The sequence below is a fragment of the Toxorhynchites rutilus genome, chromosome 3 (assembly GCF_029784135.1).
Source record: "Toxorhynchites rutilus septentrionalis strain SRP chromosome 3, ASM2978413v1, whole genome shotgun sequence".
NCBI classification, from domain to species: domain Eukaryota; kingdom Metazoa; phylum Arthropoda; class Insecta; order Diptera; family Culicidae; genus Toxorhynchites; species Toxorhynchites rutilus.
Window position 1 is genome coordinate 309,315,836 of NC_073746.1, and position 18,765 is coordinate 309,334,600.

At 37.0% G+C, this 18,765-nt stretch overlaps 1 protein-coding gene across 1 annotated transcript in view; it reads left to right on the top strand.

Annotated features, from left to right (window-relative positions):
- The window catches only part of LOC129778502 (inositol-trisphosphate 3-kinase A), a 511,575-nt gene that overhangs the window by 436,745 nt on the left and 56,065 nt on the right, over positions 1-18,765 (top strand). The gene's annotated exons all lie outside the window — the stretch shown is intronic.

The following is an 18,765-nucleotide window of genomic DNA, read 5'->3' on the forward strand; positions in this document are numbered from 1 at the left end:
GTAACCTTCAAAAAGGCCCTAGGTAAACTTTACTTTATCCATTATATTACTCCTCCACCCCCATTACCTTGAGAAAGGCAACACGATCCCGGAAGTGTTTAGTTGCACCGCTCCACCAATGGGATTTTTTTATGTTGTGGTTATACAAAAAAAAAGTCACAGGAGAGTTGTGTCCGAGTTACAACCGCATAGTTGACGTAGGATTCCGTTAGGCTATCTGTTGATTTTGGATAAGTTGGAAAAATTACATCGATAAACTCTCTGATAATTATCTGGTGGCCCTGAAAAGGGCCGTTTTGTTTGGTTGTTTGGTTGAAAATGAACACAACAAAACAGATAGCTTAAACCGAACCACCCGTTCTTGAGCGGGAACACACCTTGGTTTTTGTTTATGAAAATTGAAATAAATCGTTTCATATATCATGTCATTTTTAACACAACAAGCTACCACATACAATTTTACACCTACACTTGTGCTAAATTTTTCACAATACATGATCGGTCAATGATATGAAATTTCACGATGCAAACAGCATTAAAGTTCCAAATCTAAATTTTATTTGCTAAAATTAATCGTATCATTAACCTTACTTGCAATATAAAAATGCCCCCGATTTGCATATAATTACCATGCCGAGTTCACCCGGGCACCTTGCTTTTGATGTCTCTGTTAGGGAACACTTTTGGGTGGGAACAAAAGCTCCCCCTACTTTCATATATTTGCAATGTCGATTTCCCCCAGGCAGCTTGGTTTTGATGTCTCTGTTAGGGAACAGCCGCATGTGTCGTCAACTTCGACCAATCAGAAGAGGGTATTTCCGAAAGGATAGGGGTTGAGATTTCTATTGTTTGATAGTCACGAAACTAGACATACATTATTTTCTTCAATATAAAAAATTGTTATGGAGTGCCGAAATCGATTGACGCAAAAATTTCATCAATCCATCATGAAATGACTGAGTAATAAGCGTTTGAAATTGGACAATTTTCACGATGTGCTCGATTTTCGATTTTCAATTTGTACCCCAATATGTTCCCGAAAGACGTAATCCTACGTCAAAAACCTCAGGGTATATATATATATATATATATGAAAAGGTAGTCTGGACTGACTAGTGCATCAATAGTAGTGAGCCTGTGACGTGTTAGCTTTGCAAGTATCATGGAGCGGTATAATAAATTTTTCTAAATAAGTTTATATCTATTGTATTTTAGCTTAATGTATATATTTATTCATTGCAGCGTGAAGATAATCTATTTAGATTCAAAGCCTAATAAAAACATAGGGTAAATTGTGATTCGGTTATTCGGATTTCAGCTTCCTAAAGCTCTCTGTAGCTCTTCGACATCTCCTGCCGCAGTGCTTGAATTAAACCATCAGATCCGGCCGAATCGCTAGGTTTTTCATTAGAGATGTTGATGATGCTTCTCCCGATTTCCTTAGACGGAATATCCCTCTAGTCTTGTCTAGTCCCATAAGAAAGCTGGGCCGATTCTGCGGATGTTACGGATGTTTTTACTGGATACAAGTCTTGCTTGATGTCAATCAAATCCTTTCAGCGTGCCGTCCGGTTTTGATTTCCCGAGTCATGAGAATCGTTGGCCTTTCTGACAGTAGGAACAGCTAAAAATAAACTGTTCTGTGTATTAATTGTATAATCTGGATCTGTTTAAATTTACCTGTTGGAATCAGTTTTTGACGATATTGATTTTCCAAGCCATAGATATGCACGAAACAATCTGGACTGAAGTAAAGCGAGCAAATGTACATATTTCTAATATTGCTGTTCAGGTCCTGTCCGAAGAATCGAAGCCATTTCTTCCGAAGGGTCATATTCATCGGGAATCGATGAAATGATAATTTGTGGGATATGTTTTCATAATTCGGGTTGGACTCGAGCCGGGTGCCTCTCATCGAACCATAGGGTTGTCTGAAAATGGAAATATTATATAAATATATTCCTTCGCAGTCGAGATGCCGTATAAAGACCACTTTCAAAAAGCTGCACAGAAACAACACATCCAGGGTACTAATTCCGAAAAGCCTTTAACGTTAATGGTTCACTAACTTCTCTATCTCACGTATTGACGTATTTAAAAAAAAATAGCGAAACACGTAATATTTGCAACAAAAAAAAAACACTTGTTATGAATTGCTTTGCGATCGCTGCTTTTCATCAAAGCTAAGATGTCATAGTTGAGAGTGTATAAGTGAATCGTGTCCTACACACTTCGAGTCCAGGTTACCTTGTCATAAACGTACCCTGAAGAAACCTATAAAAACGGCAAAAAAATCGTTTTTATCTAAAACATTACAAACTCATTCAACATGTACTGTATGGATGAAAAAATACACTTTATTAAAAACAATTACAATCGTTCTTACTCTTTCTATTCACCTATATTCCGGAATTCGATCAATTTCAAAACTCAAACGAATTTCACGATTCGGTCGGGATCTATTTTTGTACTCTGAAATCCGTTCGATTCAAATCCAATCGACATAACCAATAGACTCCTTGCTTTGACGCAAAACAAACGTCAAAATAATTCATCCGTATTTGTGAAGCAATTTACTCTCAAATTTGCGGGCCCGAAAGCAGTTTAAAATTGTTAAAAATTGAATCAAAATGATTACTAGATTCAATTGTTGTTCAAGATTTTATCGTCACTTGCAGAAACTATGTTCGAAGTTCGATGCCGTCAATGTCGAAAGGCGTGTCAGTGTTGACAATCCAATGTATGCCGAATGGCGAAGTATTTGTTAATGTACCCTACATTCAGATTTTTTCATTGAATTTTATAATAATAACTCTATGAACGATCGCCGTCTTCAAACCCACTCCAGCCAACGGTAAACCCGCCTTGCATCGTTGAACCTGCGTCAGCGCTTGCTGCGGTATGCCATTAACGGGCCAAAGCTCGCTTTCTGCCGCTGCCATTATCTTCGCTGCCTTCGTTCTATGTTGCGCCACAGTTGTTGCAATTCTCTGCCACCGCAAGTCAACCAAAAGAAGAGGGAAAAAATGCCTTCTTTGATTGAGCGTCGAACCCGCAATGACGTCAAAGATTCGCGGTGCATCGATTAATATGATTACCGAAGATGGCGGAAGGTGCCGGCTGTAGCGGAGATGGTGGCGGCACGCAGGTATCGTACCCCAGTTTTTGTGTTTTGTTTTACTTTGCACGTGGTTTCGATGTGCACCGAAGAGGCGCGCGCTCGCACACACAAGTGGGAACTATAAACGTTGTCAAAATCCGCTCTACTTGTTCGCATTTTCGCTACTGCTCGGGTGTTATTTTTGGTCACTTACGGCGGTCAGGATTTACGTCAAGCAAACACCATTTTTTTACCCCCACACGAACGAACGCCAATTGACGTATGCGATTTTGATTGAGCTTTGTCGGCGAAGAAATTAAACTTTCGAGGCAGCTTAGCTATTTTTGCGATGGGTTTTGCATAACTGTCTAATATCTGAAATTATCTTGTTTCCATTACAGGTAAGCACCCCGAGTCGAAATGAAGATAATTCCAGATAATGCTACGGGTAAGAATCTATTAATATCATTATTTACGCTATTATACTATATTAATGGTTATTTTGACTATGTGTTCGGTTTGCAACTTACCATTTGCTGACCACTGAAATTGGAATGACGAAAACGAAGATGTGCTGACGTCTCTTGGCTCTCATTTTAATTCGAATATTGTGCAATTCGAAGATCGAAATTTCCACTCAAATTAGTATTATTCCCATGCGTCAGCTGTGACGAAAATACGTTCCTAACAACGGTTGTGAAGCGAAGCATCAAAGTATCCGAAACAAGATGACACCGGAGCTCGATTTAACGACAACGACTAAAGTTCTTCTAAACCGGTTCTTCCGATTACCAAACGAGGGAATTTAAATATTGAGGAAATGTTAAAGAATTATTTATTAGAGAATGCTAGGAACAGACCAAATTTAAACGCTATATTGGATAATCAATGTGCTAATTCTATCGGAAGAAATCGTCCGTTGTGTTCAACGAAGCAGCAAATATTCTCAATACATATGTTCGGAAAGTAAAAAAAACAATTTTAATGTGTATAAATCAATGCATTCGAGATTATTCATCTCCTCGTTGCTTTAACGTCGTCGTTATAAATTTAAATCGGTTCACCGCTTGAGCGCATCGCTTTTTCCAAGCGTCACGTGTTTTGTAGGAGCGAAGTTTGGCTGCTCCAGCAAAGCAACAGCAAAAGCAACAACAACAACAGAAAATGTTTGTGTTCGACTGTGACGGCTCTTGTCATTATTATTATCATCGTCACCATTATCATCATTATTTCTCGCCGCGAAAATTTTGCGGAACAGGGAGAGACGCAATAATTTTCTGGTGGAATGACGACATCTCTCAGCGGATGCTGGAATTCTCTCACTCTCTTCCTCGCGTATATTTATTTATTGTAACATGGCAGTGTTGCTAGTATATCAATTATATCAATAGTGTTCTAATACTTTTCACTCCAGAGGAATTATTCGTCAAAATAATCACGAATCCCGTATCGTACTATGGATAGAAAGGTTGAAAAAATGCTGGAAAGGAGCGTGAACTTCAAATCGAATCAAACTGTGGCTTGGAAGATATGAATGGTGCCAAGATCTGTCCAAGAATCACAGCAACGTTCTGGATTGAGGTCATACAAAGTCAACCGCAACGATAAACAAAATTCGATGGGAAATCATGTGCTCGAAAACTGTATAGCGATTATTTGACGAAGTTTTCATGGGCTGTTAGAGACAATGTAACCTACGTTTCGAAAGATTTTAAACAACTTCCAGGACTGGCTTTTCTTACTGCAATTGACAAGTCACCCAAGGACGAAAAAGTTGACGAAATTGTATTCCATGCTTAGGGTAAAGATTTGCCAAACTATAATGTGTGCTGCCTTGAATCTTTTCTCTAAATCACGCCCAAGACTCTTACTAACTTGAACATATTTTATAAGGCAGCAACTCATTCATTGCGACTATTATCCCTATATATTTGGTATAACAATTTTGTAATACCAGGCTGCGTTTGCGTCATTACTAAGTCTTCAACGACCAGCTTACTACTGGGTTTTTATTTTAAAAATAGTTTGAATCCGTTTGTAGTCATTTAGGATCTAAGGCAATAAGGATTGCAGGCATTCACAATCCTTAGACTTTGTGGTATAACTCATACATAACAAACCAAAACTGGTTCAAATTCTTTTCACCAAAGAAATCATGAGCCGAAGACTCACTTTCTCGTGTCATATTTGTTTGTTGAAAATTGAAAACCGAATAATTCAAAGTTATTTAACCAAGATCTCGACTACCTGGAAAAACCTTGAATATCAGGGAATACAAATAATGTCAGAGAAAACCAGGGAATATCAGGGAATTTCGTCACCAATCTGGAAAAAAAATCAATCCAGCCGATTATAAGTATGATTACTGCGGAAATTAGAAACTAAATGATACCAACAATCTTTTGCATGATTAGTTTGACTTTCTATAAGTTTATTAGTCGTTTGCGTTTGTCGTTAGGCGAATTTTGCAAAACATTCGCGCAGTTTTCGCTGGCGTTTGGTAGATACGAGCAGGGCTCTGCATAGTCATAGTCATCTGAGGATAGTCAGTTGACTAACTGACTGACTATATCCATAGTCAGTTAGTAATGACTTTTGGCTTCTTCACGCAGTTTCTCCGCCAAAACGACTGCACAGTCGGGCGTTTAGTCGCTATCTCCCTCTACCGACTCGACTATATCATTTCATTCTTCATTCTTCCCAGTCAAATTGTCCTCATTGCATTTTGAAGTGACTTCCCCCAAAATGAATTCGTTCTTCTCTTTCTCTCTCCCATGTACATGTGCATGCATCGATGTTTGAGTTCAACGTGGTTTGACATACTCTACAGTTGAGCTAGATTCTTTTGTATCGTACACGAAAATTACTTACACGTATAAAATGTGTGTGCTGTTTTGCACGCCTAATACTAACTAATACTAACGTGAGGACCTTTATAGCATACTAGATAAATGTCTAAGTTCGTTGGTTTAAGTTCACGATGGGTAGACAATAAACCGTCCATTGATGGGGTAACTTCTTTTTTGCATCAGAAATCATGTTTTCGTTCCTCTTTATATGGACGTAAAAATAAGATTGTTCAGATAGATTGAAGTCAGTTGAATGAAGAGGCAAATTTGTATTCATTAGTCAAGTCAGCTAAAATAACCACTGACTGGACTAGTTCGCCAGTCATCCTCGCTAGTCAACGCTAGTCAATTCATTTTCTAGTCAAGTCACTTTTTGTTGGCGGCGACTGCCGAATCGTGTGTGATGAAAAACACGAACAACAACGCACCTGCCCATAAAGCGCTGTCGGTGAAGCAATTTTTAGCCGATAAGGGCATTCCAGTGCTCGAACATGCCCCGTACTCGCCAGATCTAGCCCCATGCGACTTTTTTCTATTCTCCAAGATCAAATCCGTGTTGAAAGGTACCAGATTTTAGTTCGCAGAATGGGCGAAGGAAAAAGCGACACGGATTTCGAACGCCATCATAAAAGAAGAGTTTCAGCACTGCTTCGAACAATGGCAAAAAAACGTATGGAAAGGTGTGTGAGGAGCCAAGGGGAGTATATTGAAGGTGAGCATATCGTTGTACCGTAATTTTTAAAATATAACCCTTTTTCGTAACCAGTCTCGTTATTTAATAGCCATACCTAGTACGTCGTCTATAGCAAATCCGATATACAATCCACGTTGAAGGCCGGTTCGCGAGTATTTACTCGGAGTTCGGAATTGGTACTTATACAAAATTTTACAGTAGTAGTATTGCTATTGTGTAGAGGAGAGGGGTGCACATTCGGACACTTTTTTTTCTTGCTTTTTAATTTTTTTTGTAAACTTAAAAAAAATCCTGAATTCATCCTGGTTGTCATTTGGACATCAATGTATCATATGAGCGTGTTAGAGGTATGCGTTGATGCGATTACGAATGGTTTATTCGAATTTTTGAAAATTGCCTTTTTGTCTGAATGTGCCCCATGTGCGGGGCGGTTTCGGACAGTCCTGGGACACTTTCGTACAACGAAAAAAAAATTTAAATTTTATGTTTATCAACAATTACTTCCGTTTCCTCTTATTTCCAGCATATTCCGCATTTTTCTGTTTATCAGAAACAGAAAGCTTTTGCTAAGAGCTTTTGCTTGATAGGGCCCATAACTGAAACATCCAGCGGTTGTAAGCGATTTGTGACATAAGGTGGAAAAGACACATGAATTGTGCAATTTTCTCGGCAATATTTAATTGTTTCCAAAGTGCAATGAGTTTTTGATTGATTTTTTTATTTTTTGAAATTGATTCGTTTACGTTGCATTTCGCTACCTTTTTCAAATGTTCCAGAACATGGAGAAACAGTTTTCCCGTTATGTAACCGTTAGTTTGGAAATTAGCCAAAACAATGAACCCAGTTGGACCACATGTGAGCTAGAATCATGGAAACGTTCTATTCGAATCTAGTTCGATAGCTGTTTCCATCTCATCTTCGTTGATGCTGGTTCTATCGGTTTTCTTTTTGTAGTTTCGAACCACCATTAGGTCTGAGAATCAGACTAAATTGCTGTTTGTTAGTAAACAACAATCAGACACAAATTTTATGAGTTATTAAACAGTGTCCGAATGTGTCCCACCACTATCAGAAAACAAATCATAATTTTATCTAATAAATAGACCTTTATTTCCCCGTTGTATGCACGTTTTTTTCATTTCATATTAGTTACTAACTGAGGTGGTGTACTTAAATTTCTAAATCGTTCACGAAGTAATCAGGGAAATACTTAAAACTTCAAGCTCAAAAGTTTCGAAACGTGTATGAAAAAGGGCACTGTGTTGTTTTCGTAAGTGATAAACGACCAGGAGATGTCAAACCATATGACTATTGTGGAAGAGCTGTTAACTTACTTATATTTGAGGGGCTTAGAATGCAAAGGGTGTAAGTGACTTGATCGATTTCTCTTCATCAACTGTTTCTTTAGTTAATAACTCAACTGCAAAAACGTTCAAATTTAAGTTTGCCATATAATCCGATAGTCGAGGTTCTGATCTATCTTCCACATTGTCGAATACTAAGATATGACCAAAAGAGAGAGTCGATATAGAGAAATCGATCAAATCACTTACACCCCTTTCATTCTAAGCCCCTCATTTTTAATTTGGTTGAAAATTGTACCACTTAATTTTTACAAGCGCCGTCCGAAACTGCCCCCATTTCCAGTACTTTTTGGGCGATATTGGTATTGATATAATTGAATGAAAGACTCCAGAAAATAGTTTTCCCTCAACTTCATTCAGTTTTAATAGTCCTGTATTTCAGCCTCCTTAAAACAGAATTCCCGCTTAACTTTTCAATTGGACCTATCTGTTTCGATCGAATCTCTTCGTCGACACTGTTTACCGTTAATAACTCAGCGGAAAAAGCATTCCCTTATGTGTTCAACGATCTGGCTTCTAGGGAAGAACCTCGTTTATCAAACTATCTGACAAAAATACCGCAAAATCTGTCTACATAGCAGTTGTTATGTAAAGAGAAAGCCAGTGAAGAGAATCGATAAATACAGATAGGCACTATTGAAAGGTTAAGCTTGAATTATTAATTTTCCGATATGTGAGACCGAAGCGCGAAGTGAAATTTGAAATGTTTTAAAATCTGAAAACACCACTTTTCGATATTTAAAAAAATATTTTTGTTAGTCAGCCGAGGTAGCCATTTGCATAAAACCATATTCAAATAAGATGACGAAAAATTATCTTTTGAATTGAACTGATTTCATGGCTATTAACGTCATTTATCTGTGTTTTATTTCAACTAAAATTTGTCAACTTCCTGAATGTCGGAAGATGGACTCCACAAATTCAGAATCGTAACCTGGAAGAAGACATTGTTGTGAGCAGGGTTGCCGACCATATTTAATTTGAAAAAAATCAGGAAGAATGAAAATAAAAATCAGGATAAATCAGGATAGCTCATATTGGGTTGTCCGAAAAGTTAATGTCGATTTATGGAAAAACAAAAACCTTATTTTCAATCAAATCAAAATTTTTGCTTCCTTGTCGAAAACTGCTGCGAGCCATACAGGTGAGAAACATGTATATCTTCCTTCGGGCGAAGACCGGATATGTAAAAGAAATAATAAGCATAGTATAAATCCTCGCATAAACGGAAATGCTAGTGTTTCGCCTGACTTTTTGATCGTTTATATTTTTTCCGAAAAACCTGAAGCATCACTATAGTCAATTGCAGAGAAATCAATATTCAAATTTTCACTGAATTCATTATCCATGTTTTGGAATAAATCTTTACACGACAAATGAGGAAAGCATATCAGCAGTGGAAGACTTGTTGATTTTTTCCTAATTTTTATGACATTTAGTACGGTTATAAATATATTTAGTCCCATCATTAAAGTTTATTCTACTTTGAATCAGACGAACAAATTACATATAAAATATATTTATTTCGACTGTTGGTTCAAAAATATTATTTTGAGTAATTTTACACTCTGAATCGTATTCCTACATTGATAACTCTGGGGATACATCTACATACACATTATTCTCAATAAAGCAATGTTGTTCCCCAAACTTATCTCGTTGTAGCTTCATAACTTCGTCAGACAATCTGGTTTCATGAATTTTTTTAGCACTGTTTGGGGAAGCCACGAAACTATTGAGGGTAGAGATAAAAAAAGTTAAGTACAAAGTTTTACTTAATGTAAGATTTATGCAGGTGCGAACCGGAGAACTATCATGATAGAAAACTTTGGGGTGGAAACCAGTATATTTATTACGAATAATGTAAAGAGTACAAAAATCAGGGAAAATCTGGATCATTTCAGCTAAATCAGGATAAATTGAGTGTTTGTCTGGATATCAGGGAGCGTGCTAAAGAGTCTGGGAAATCCTGAAAAATCAGGAAGGTTGGCATCTCTGGTTGTGAGCTATAAGTTGGTACAGCCTTTTAAAAGCCGTTGAAACAGTTCAAAATAAACGATACCGAAAACAATTGGTAGACCGGAATTTCAGAAAAGACAATACAAAGTGATTTTCCTTGTTGAAAATGCCGTGTCACACTGAGCACAATCGACCAGGGAAACAATTGAGCTACACAATTGGGATCAACTACTGTATGAGGCTTCCGTCAATAGTATATGCACTCGGTTAGAAGCACTTCAATTTATACGAAAATGGCACGATGACTGATTTGACTTAAAAATTACAGGATTTTTCAGACGAGGCATTTCAAAATTACCTAAAAGATGATAAAACGTGCAGCTTTTAATGGCCCTTTACATTCAATGAAATATTTGGAGCCATTCAAGAACAAGAAACGTATCTATTTAATGAAACTCTAGTAAGATGCTAGAACTTTTTGGAATTAAATTATTAAAAAAAAATATAATTTAGGAGTGAAGCTCCTTTTTTCACCATTTGAATTGTAACTTAGAACTGAACTAAACACTGATCTGAACTGACTTCACATATTCTCGGGAACCGTCCGGATGGCGTGATCGTTGATGCAGCGTGTGAATGTTTATGTTTTGCAGATTGATATTCTGATGAATCGCATTTTGTTTATTGCGAGTGGCTGACTGCTGTTGTGCTAACTCTAGGAAGCGTACAAGAATCTTTGTGGGCGTAAAAGGGAATCATAGTTGATGAATCAATCTTACTAGGCATTTGATGTAATCCTTTCGAGTTTTTGTGATTTGAACTCATCCTGAATAAAGTGGTTTTTGTGGTTTTCGTTATTTTGAGCTCAATTGGCTTAAACAACATAATAAATCCTCCCAAGCTGTTCTGCGATTCGTTCTTTGACGCCAAACTGCTATGTCTTTTACTTCCGCTACAATTTCATTCGAAGCATCTACAAAAACCAGATTTTATGAAATTCCATGATTTATGTAGAGAGATTTTTCCTGGATCCTGGTGGAATGAATGATCCTCTACTGCCATTTTTATTTAGTTAATTTTATTAGCTCAGTCGCTCACAGTTTGTCTGTTATTTTCAGTACAATTTTAGTGAAAAAGTGAGAGAAATATGATTTGACCTGATAGCGCTCTCAAGCAGTTCGACCCTGAAAAATACGAATAATCAGGACGGAAAAGTAAAAAAATTGAAAACGCGAAAAAAAAGAATTATTTTGAATATAGATGGGTAATGTATTTTTTTTAAATTTTACCATGTCCACGTGGACATAGCTCCTCCGCCCTCACCGTGGACATTCTCGTACCCCCTACCCCCCCCCCTGAAGTTGCCCACGTGGTATGTGGACGGCTCCTTTGGGGCTGTCCACATTCCACGTGGACAACATTAGGGTAGGGTGGGGGTTGCGAAAATGTCCACGCTTGTCCACGGTGAGGGGGTTTTGATAATGTCCACGTGGATACGTTAAGTAATTTTGTCAAGTAAAACATTCAAGTTAATAGTCAAAATTGAATGAGATCTGTTTTGTATTTACACGATTTTTTTAACTTCACGCCCGCCTTGAATACTCAGTATTCATCAATAAAAAGACTGAACTTCTTGAGAGTGCTGCTCGGTCAAACATCCATATTTTTTATATGACTGAATCTCTTTCCTGAAATGTATATTCTGAAGGTAACGTACATGAACTAGGATCCATCAATTTATTCCAATCGGTAATTGAGGGCCATTAAATCCGTAAGGATAAAGACACCCAATAACACAAAGAATGTTGGATTTTTCGTAGTATTAAAAATCACGACTTAAGTGCGGGTTGAATTCAGCTTTTGCTTTTGAAGACAAAACTGTTTGGTTTTTTTTTCGAGAACTCTCAAGGATTTCTGAACATTGAAACGAACAACAAATGATGTTGTTTTTAATTGATGTTTGGTAATTTTTGTAATACGCTTCTTTTGAGTTGTCTGGAAAGTTCATGCTGCTACTGTTGATCAATTAAAAGAAAAGATTAATCCTTGATGCACATGAATTAATAGATTCGTTACAGATGTCGAAAATCGCCGTTCATGAGAAACGAAACATCACGAAAAACGCTACAATGCATGGACTACATATTAACCCATATTACGGAACCCGATCGGATTTGACATATCGCAATCCGAACGAAATAAACTTTTGCATTCTGCATTTCAAGGTTGCAACATTTGCACAATCCGATAGGATTTGACTCGATCAAATTAAGGTGGATAGAGACACGAATTTCGGATCTGATCAAGAAGCTGATCAAGTGAGGGGGATGAGGGGGATCAAGTGAGGGGGTTATCTGAAACAAACAAATCGAACAGATTCTGAATCAGTAAAGATGCCACTATCACATGAACCTCGGACAAGTCAAAAACGTGTTTTTGGGACAAAATGACGAAAATTTGAAGAAAAAAAATGCTGTTTGAAACATTTTTTTCAAGTTTCTTGATTTTTTTAAAATAGTAAACTCACGAAATTATGATTTTTTATAGGTTCATGCGATAGAGAGATGCATACAGATTGTATTGATATAAACATAGATCGGATAAGCAAAACCTGAGATATCGTGTGAAAAACGCGTTTGAAGTTAATTGTTATGGCCATACTAGAGAAGATGTCGCATCACTAAAATGGCTATAACTTGGTAAACAATGAAATTTTCGGAAAGTCTCTTCTATGGTATATTCTCAAATATCTGTATTAGAGAAATATGAAGAAAAATTTTGATGTTTTTTTTCAAATTTCTAGACTAGAATACCCTCTTAAAGAACGCAACATTGTGCTAATTTCAAATCCGACCGGATTCCGGAATTGGGGTTTATTTTACCGAAAAACACTTGAAGGGACTTATCTCTGCGATTCGTTTCATAAACGCGACGAAAATACATGTTTGTAGCGAATTGTAAAGGGCAAATAATTCACAAGAATGTTGAGTTAAAAAAAAATCTTAGCAAGTCAATGGAACCCCGATGCAGGTTTTCGCTTGAAGGAAGATATGTCTGGGTCTGGTGGGACTGGACGAAAATCTGTATCATGAGCTTCTACCAAGCAACTAGTTTCGATGAATTCCAACAAGTACTGCTACCAGCTGAACGTATTAAAATCAACGATCCAGAACGCTTCTAGGACACTTCTAAAACTCCAACCGCCTTATTCACCAGATAGTGCATCTTCAGACTATTAACTGTTAAGATTGTTGTAAGAACTTCAACTTACTGCATAGCAAAAGTTCTGAGAGAGATGGAATTCTCAATTTGCATGAAAGATGCTGGAATATACAGAAAAAAACGGTGCATCTATGATCGAAAAGATGTGTGTCTACAAAAATATGCTTTTGTTTTGACGTAGAACTACGTCTTTCATTAAGGGTGCCAAATCAGAAAACAGGTCACGTTTTTATGAAATAAAGTTAACGTTAATAACTATTTTTGTCGCTAACGGATTTTGGCGATTTATATGCATAACGAATCGGAAATTCCCTAAGATTGGTTTGATATGCTATACATTACAATCCCATAGTCTGTGTATGGTTTAAATTGATGAAAATTGGAAGCATTCCCATTTCCTCATACATTTGTTCTGTCCATTTGTGTGCTTTTCCGAACAGAGGTGTCAATAACGAGCAACTTTTCGACGAGCAACGAAGGGGAAATCGTAAGATGTAAAGTGAACAAAGGAAAAAAAACTAGAAGTGGGTTATATCTTTGGTATAACCGCAAGGTGGACGTAGGAGTAACGTTGGCTTCAATGACAATCAATAAGTAACAAGTATATAAATCCTAAATATTTCATCTTTCGAATAAAGTGATTATCATACCACTTCGTTTAGCCGGAGAAGAATTTTTAACGTTCAAAGGGGGAATCGATTCCTCCTCGGAAATACCCAGCACAAATAGTACCCACTCCCCAAGCCTCGACAATTGGAATCATCGTTGAACCGGAGCAGGATTATTAACGCTTGAGAAGGAATGGATTTCTCCTCGGAATTACACAGCGAAAATAAGACCACCTTCCCAACAATTCAAACTTCCCAATAACGACGATCGATTGCAGCATTCGTAAACAAATGTCTGTGTTAGGGAAACATTCCAATTTTCAAAAATGCAAACGAATACAAAATACCCGCTGCTTGCATCTAATTTGCTATACCAATTTCCCTTGGCTCCATGATTTTGAAGTCTGTGTTAGGGAAGCATTCCGATTTCCAGAAACGCAAGCGAGTACAAAAGTACCCGCAGCTTGAAACTGTTTTGCAATGTTGATTTCCCTCAGGCTCCATGGTATCGAAGTCTGTGCTAGGGAAACATTCCAATTTCCTGACACGCAAGCGAGTACAAAAGTATCCACTGCTCACATCTAGTGATCCCCGATAATCGTTCGATTAATCGATTAATCGAATACTTCCTACAGAAATCGATTATTAATCGAACGAATACTGCACAATCAATAATCGAAGCGAACGAATAATTTACGTCGATTAATCGATTCAAACTCAGAGAGAAAAAAAACGTACGGCCGCTGCAGTTTTATCCTGAAAACAAATCAGTATCTTTGACGCTCCCCTAAGTTCGTAAACGAAGCTCAATGCCGTCAACGTGAATTGAGCTTCGTTTACGACTTTAGGAATGAGTAAAAGATAATAATTGATTTTCAGGCGGAATGAACACTTTTTTGATTCCATATGGCTTTCTAGCAAATGAGAAATATTAATCTAACTAATTATTTCTCTCAGTATGACGATTAATCGATTAATCGATTATTTGGGCTGATTAATCGTATCGAATAACAAACTACTGAAAACTATTCGATTAGCTGATGAACGATTAATTTCAAAAATCGGGGATCACTACTCACATCTATTTTGCAATACCGGTTTCCTCTGGCTCCATGGTTTTGAAATCTGTGTTAGGGAAACATCCATCCATTCCAGCGATCGTACCTCAATCATTGCGCAATTATAACTGAGTGGATTTCCGAGCGGCACTCGCTTATATACCGATTGGTGTGATTTCAATAGCCTGTTTTGAAAGAAATTTTAGGGCTATTGAAACAAATTTTTAGATCAAAAAGTAACAAGCATATAACGCGTGGACATTTTATCTTTCGAATGAAATGTTTAACATACTATTTCGTTTAGTTGTTTAGGAACTATTAACGCTCAAAATCTCGTTCTCCGGCGTAACGCTTTCGTTTTCGAAAGTTTGAACTTCCACCCCAGCATAGAAATGAAAGACGTAGTCCTACGTCAAAAAGAAGAACGAAGGGAAATATTTGCCTAGAGCAGGGGTTCTCAAACTCTTTTGGGCAAAAGACCCCTTTTCCAGAATTAAGTCATACCTTAGACCCCCATAGACAAATTTCGTTGGAAATATTATCTTCAGTTTTTTTTTTTTTTTAACTGAATAATTATCAATTTGAAAACATTGCAGTCGGTTAAATGAATAAATTTGACATAATTTTTTTCACGGAGGCGATCTGGCGTAGTGGTAATATATGCACGCCTTTCACGCAAAGTTCAATTCACACTCCCGACATTCTTCAAAAAAATGGAAGTAATCTTACAAACCAGCCAGTCACTATAATACAGAAAAAAATTATTTCCTCATCATATTCCACAAAATTTTATAGAGATAAAATTTAGAAAATATCAAGTGTAATACATAATTATTAATACAAATTACTCACAAACTATAAAAACATTCAAATCGCAAACCAATCCATCCAAAACTACCAAAATATCAAAATACTGTTCAATATTGGTTAGTTGAAGCCTTAAATCTCCGCGTTCGTTGATGGTTTCTTCGGTTTCGCGTTGCTTGTAACCACTATGATGCCTTTTTCGACAAAGTATGATAATGGAAAAACGAGAAGATATTTTTCAGCAATGTCTCACATCGTAAGATACTGTGTTTAATGGTTCGTTATAACTAGAACATATGACAACCTTGGTTTTACTGCTGCCTCATCTGTGTTGATGATAATCACCTTTCCTATCATTATCACATTGGTTCATTCCATGGAAGTGTTATAGTACTGATTCATAATCCATTGATGAATTTGAAAATTTTGAAGATTTAAAAACATTTTAGTAAATTCGTGTATAATGCAGGGAGTGCTAACATGCTAACATGGTCTTGGAGTTTTGTGATAATTTTGACAAATGCGACAACTGTGAGTATAATCCTCTGCTTAAATTTTGTTTTGAATGTTTTGTCAGAAGGGCCGATAATATTGATATTGTTTCAATCAAGTGGAAATCGTCACCCTGCAGCTGAAACACAAATTCAGAACTGCTGAAAATCTTGCTCTTACCAAGAGCTTCATTGCTTGGTAATGTAGTCTCGTCCAGCTGGAGAGAAAATCTGTTGGTCTGTAATAAATTGAATAACATTTTTTCCTCTTCGCGACCAGTCTCAAGTTTCCTGAAATAATTAAAACGATTTTTTTGTTCGCCATGCACACAGATGACCTAACATTTTGTGAATTCTTTTTTTAACCACTTTACCACTCTAGGTCACTTCATTTAGCTATGTAAATACCTTCTAATTTCTTGAATTAAATTAGAAGTTGAGTACATTATCATTCAAGTTCCAACGTATTTCAGAACGCATATGAAATTGCAACCTAACGGCAAGCTTGTTGCACAGTAAAATATCAGGAGAGTGTTTGAACAAGAATTTGATGATGACTTCCTTCGTGTTAAATCGCGTATATGTTTAAAATAAAGAGAGATGTTAAACTTGCCTGAAGGACTCGTACGCTCAAACACAGCAATAATATTTTCTACTAAGATATAAGTCGTTCTCATGGTTGCCACATATACAGAATATTATGTATTTTACAGATTTTCTGCAAACATACAGAATTTAAAGATATTCTTTCAAATTCAAATTAAAATGTGAAATTAATTGCAGTTCATTTTCTCTGTCTACCTTCTGACTAATAAACTTTGTTTTTTTTATCGTTGAGTCATGAAGCGATATACCTTGATTTATAAAAATATTGAACCATATGAAACGTCACCTCACTTCTCCATTCCTGCTAAGGACGTTTTTGGGACACTCTTGATAATTCCACATTCATCAGCGTGTGTTGAGTGAATATTCTCGCTTCACAATTCCAACGAAACAGAGTTCTGAAACCGGTTGGCTTCCAAGATGATGAACTCTATTTTGAAAGCAAAGAACTATGTATCGGCTCAAGGAAGAGCGTCAAGGATGACATTGACAGAAATTTTAAAAAAGCAAAGTTCAACAAAACCATGTATAAACATCATACAATTTATTATGAGAAAACTTTTTTATGATTTATTTTGTTGTATTGATACGACTTAAGCAAACCATAAATAAGCACAATAAATTCAAAATGAAAATAAACCTTTCTTTCCATTTTTTTTCCGTTAGTTTTTTGATACAAATTTATTCAGAAAATTTTACAGGATCAAATGTGGCAACCCTGGCCATTCTCATGGCAGGGTGGTTCACCTAATACAACTTATGGAGCATCTTGAATATTTCAAAAAAGAACTTGTGTTATTTTTATAGGGGTTGATATTCAGACCCCGTCTACCCCCAAAATCAATTTTCGTTTCTGTCGACCCTGGGAAACCAATCGACCCCAGGGGGTCGATATCGACCACTTTGGCCTAGAGTATAAAACCCTGGCCTAGAGTATAAACAGTGGATCTCGCTGAGGCAAACTTTCGTTCTTCGTGAGGAAATCGACTGAACAACATGGTTGCTGGGCGTGCTGGACGGCGAGAGATCGAATGCCTTTCTTAAGGCAATGGGGATGGAGGAGTAATATAATGGATAAAGTCAAGTTTTCCAAGGGCTTTTTTGAAGGTTAGAGACGAATGAACTGACAAAGTTTAAAGTCTCAAGCAAGGAAGGAAGGCAAACTTTCAGTATCGTTCTGTATTCAAAGCAATGAATATCGCTTGTTCTTCCTTGTTTTGCGTCATCACATGTCTTCGTTTCGGATTGAGCTGTGGACGCGACCAAATTACTCACTCGCTGATGTCTCTAGCATTGCAATCATTGCATCAAACTGACTCCATTGCATTAAAGTTCTGAGCTACACAATTGTGTGGGGAATCATCAAGCTAGGCTATCGTCAGCTCACCAAGAAAATAAATGTTCTGGAATTTTGGCAGTGATTTGGTTTCGCATGACTGTAGGAAAACTCTCTCCACAAAGGATGATAGCTTAGCTAATGTAGACTGGCAATATTAACAGAAAGGGCTTCTGTTAAGCAGAGCGCAGAACGGAGATAAGTGTGTGTATATTTAGTTGCTTCAACCCATCGATATATGGATATTTATGTGCGTACGTGCATGCTTCATAACCCGAACGTAAAAATAGTGCATCTTCGCTACGCTGAAACCCCATTTGTATCTGCTCCCATGTGCATTGGCCCTGTAACGATGCAACAATCGCCTATTTTTTTATGCTACGATTGCCGATTGTTTTGTGTTGCAAATTATGCATTCGTAATGATAAATATAAATAAGGAGGGAAGATAGCGGGAGGTAAATATTTACGCTAGGGTATTAGTAATGAATCTCTGCTGAGGCAAATATTCAGCCTTTTTCCAAGCAGTTAACATTGTTTGTTTTCTGTCATCAATGCATTGAAATGACGCTATGGTGAAGCAGGTATTAAGGTTGTGCACCAAAACATTATTTGGGGAAAACCAAGTTATTCAATAAGTTACAATAAGTAATTAATTTATTTGGGTTCGCG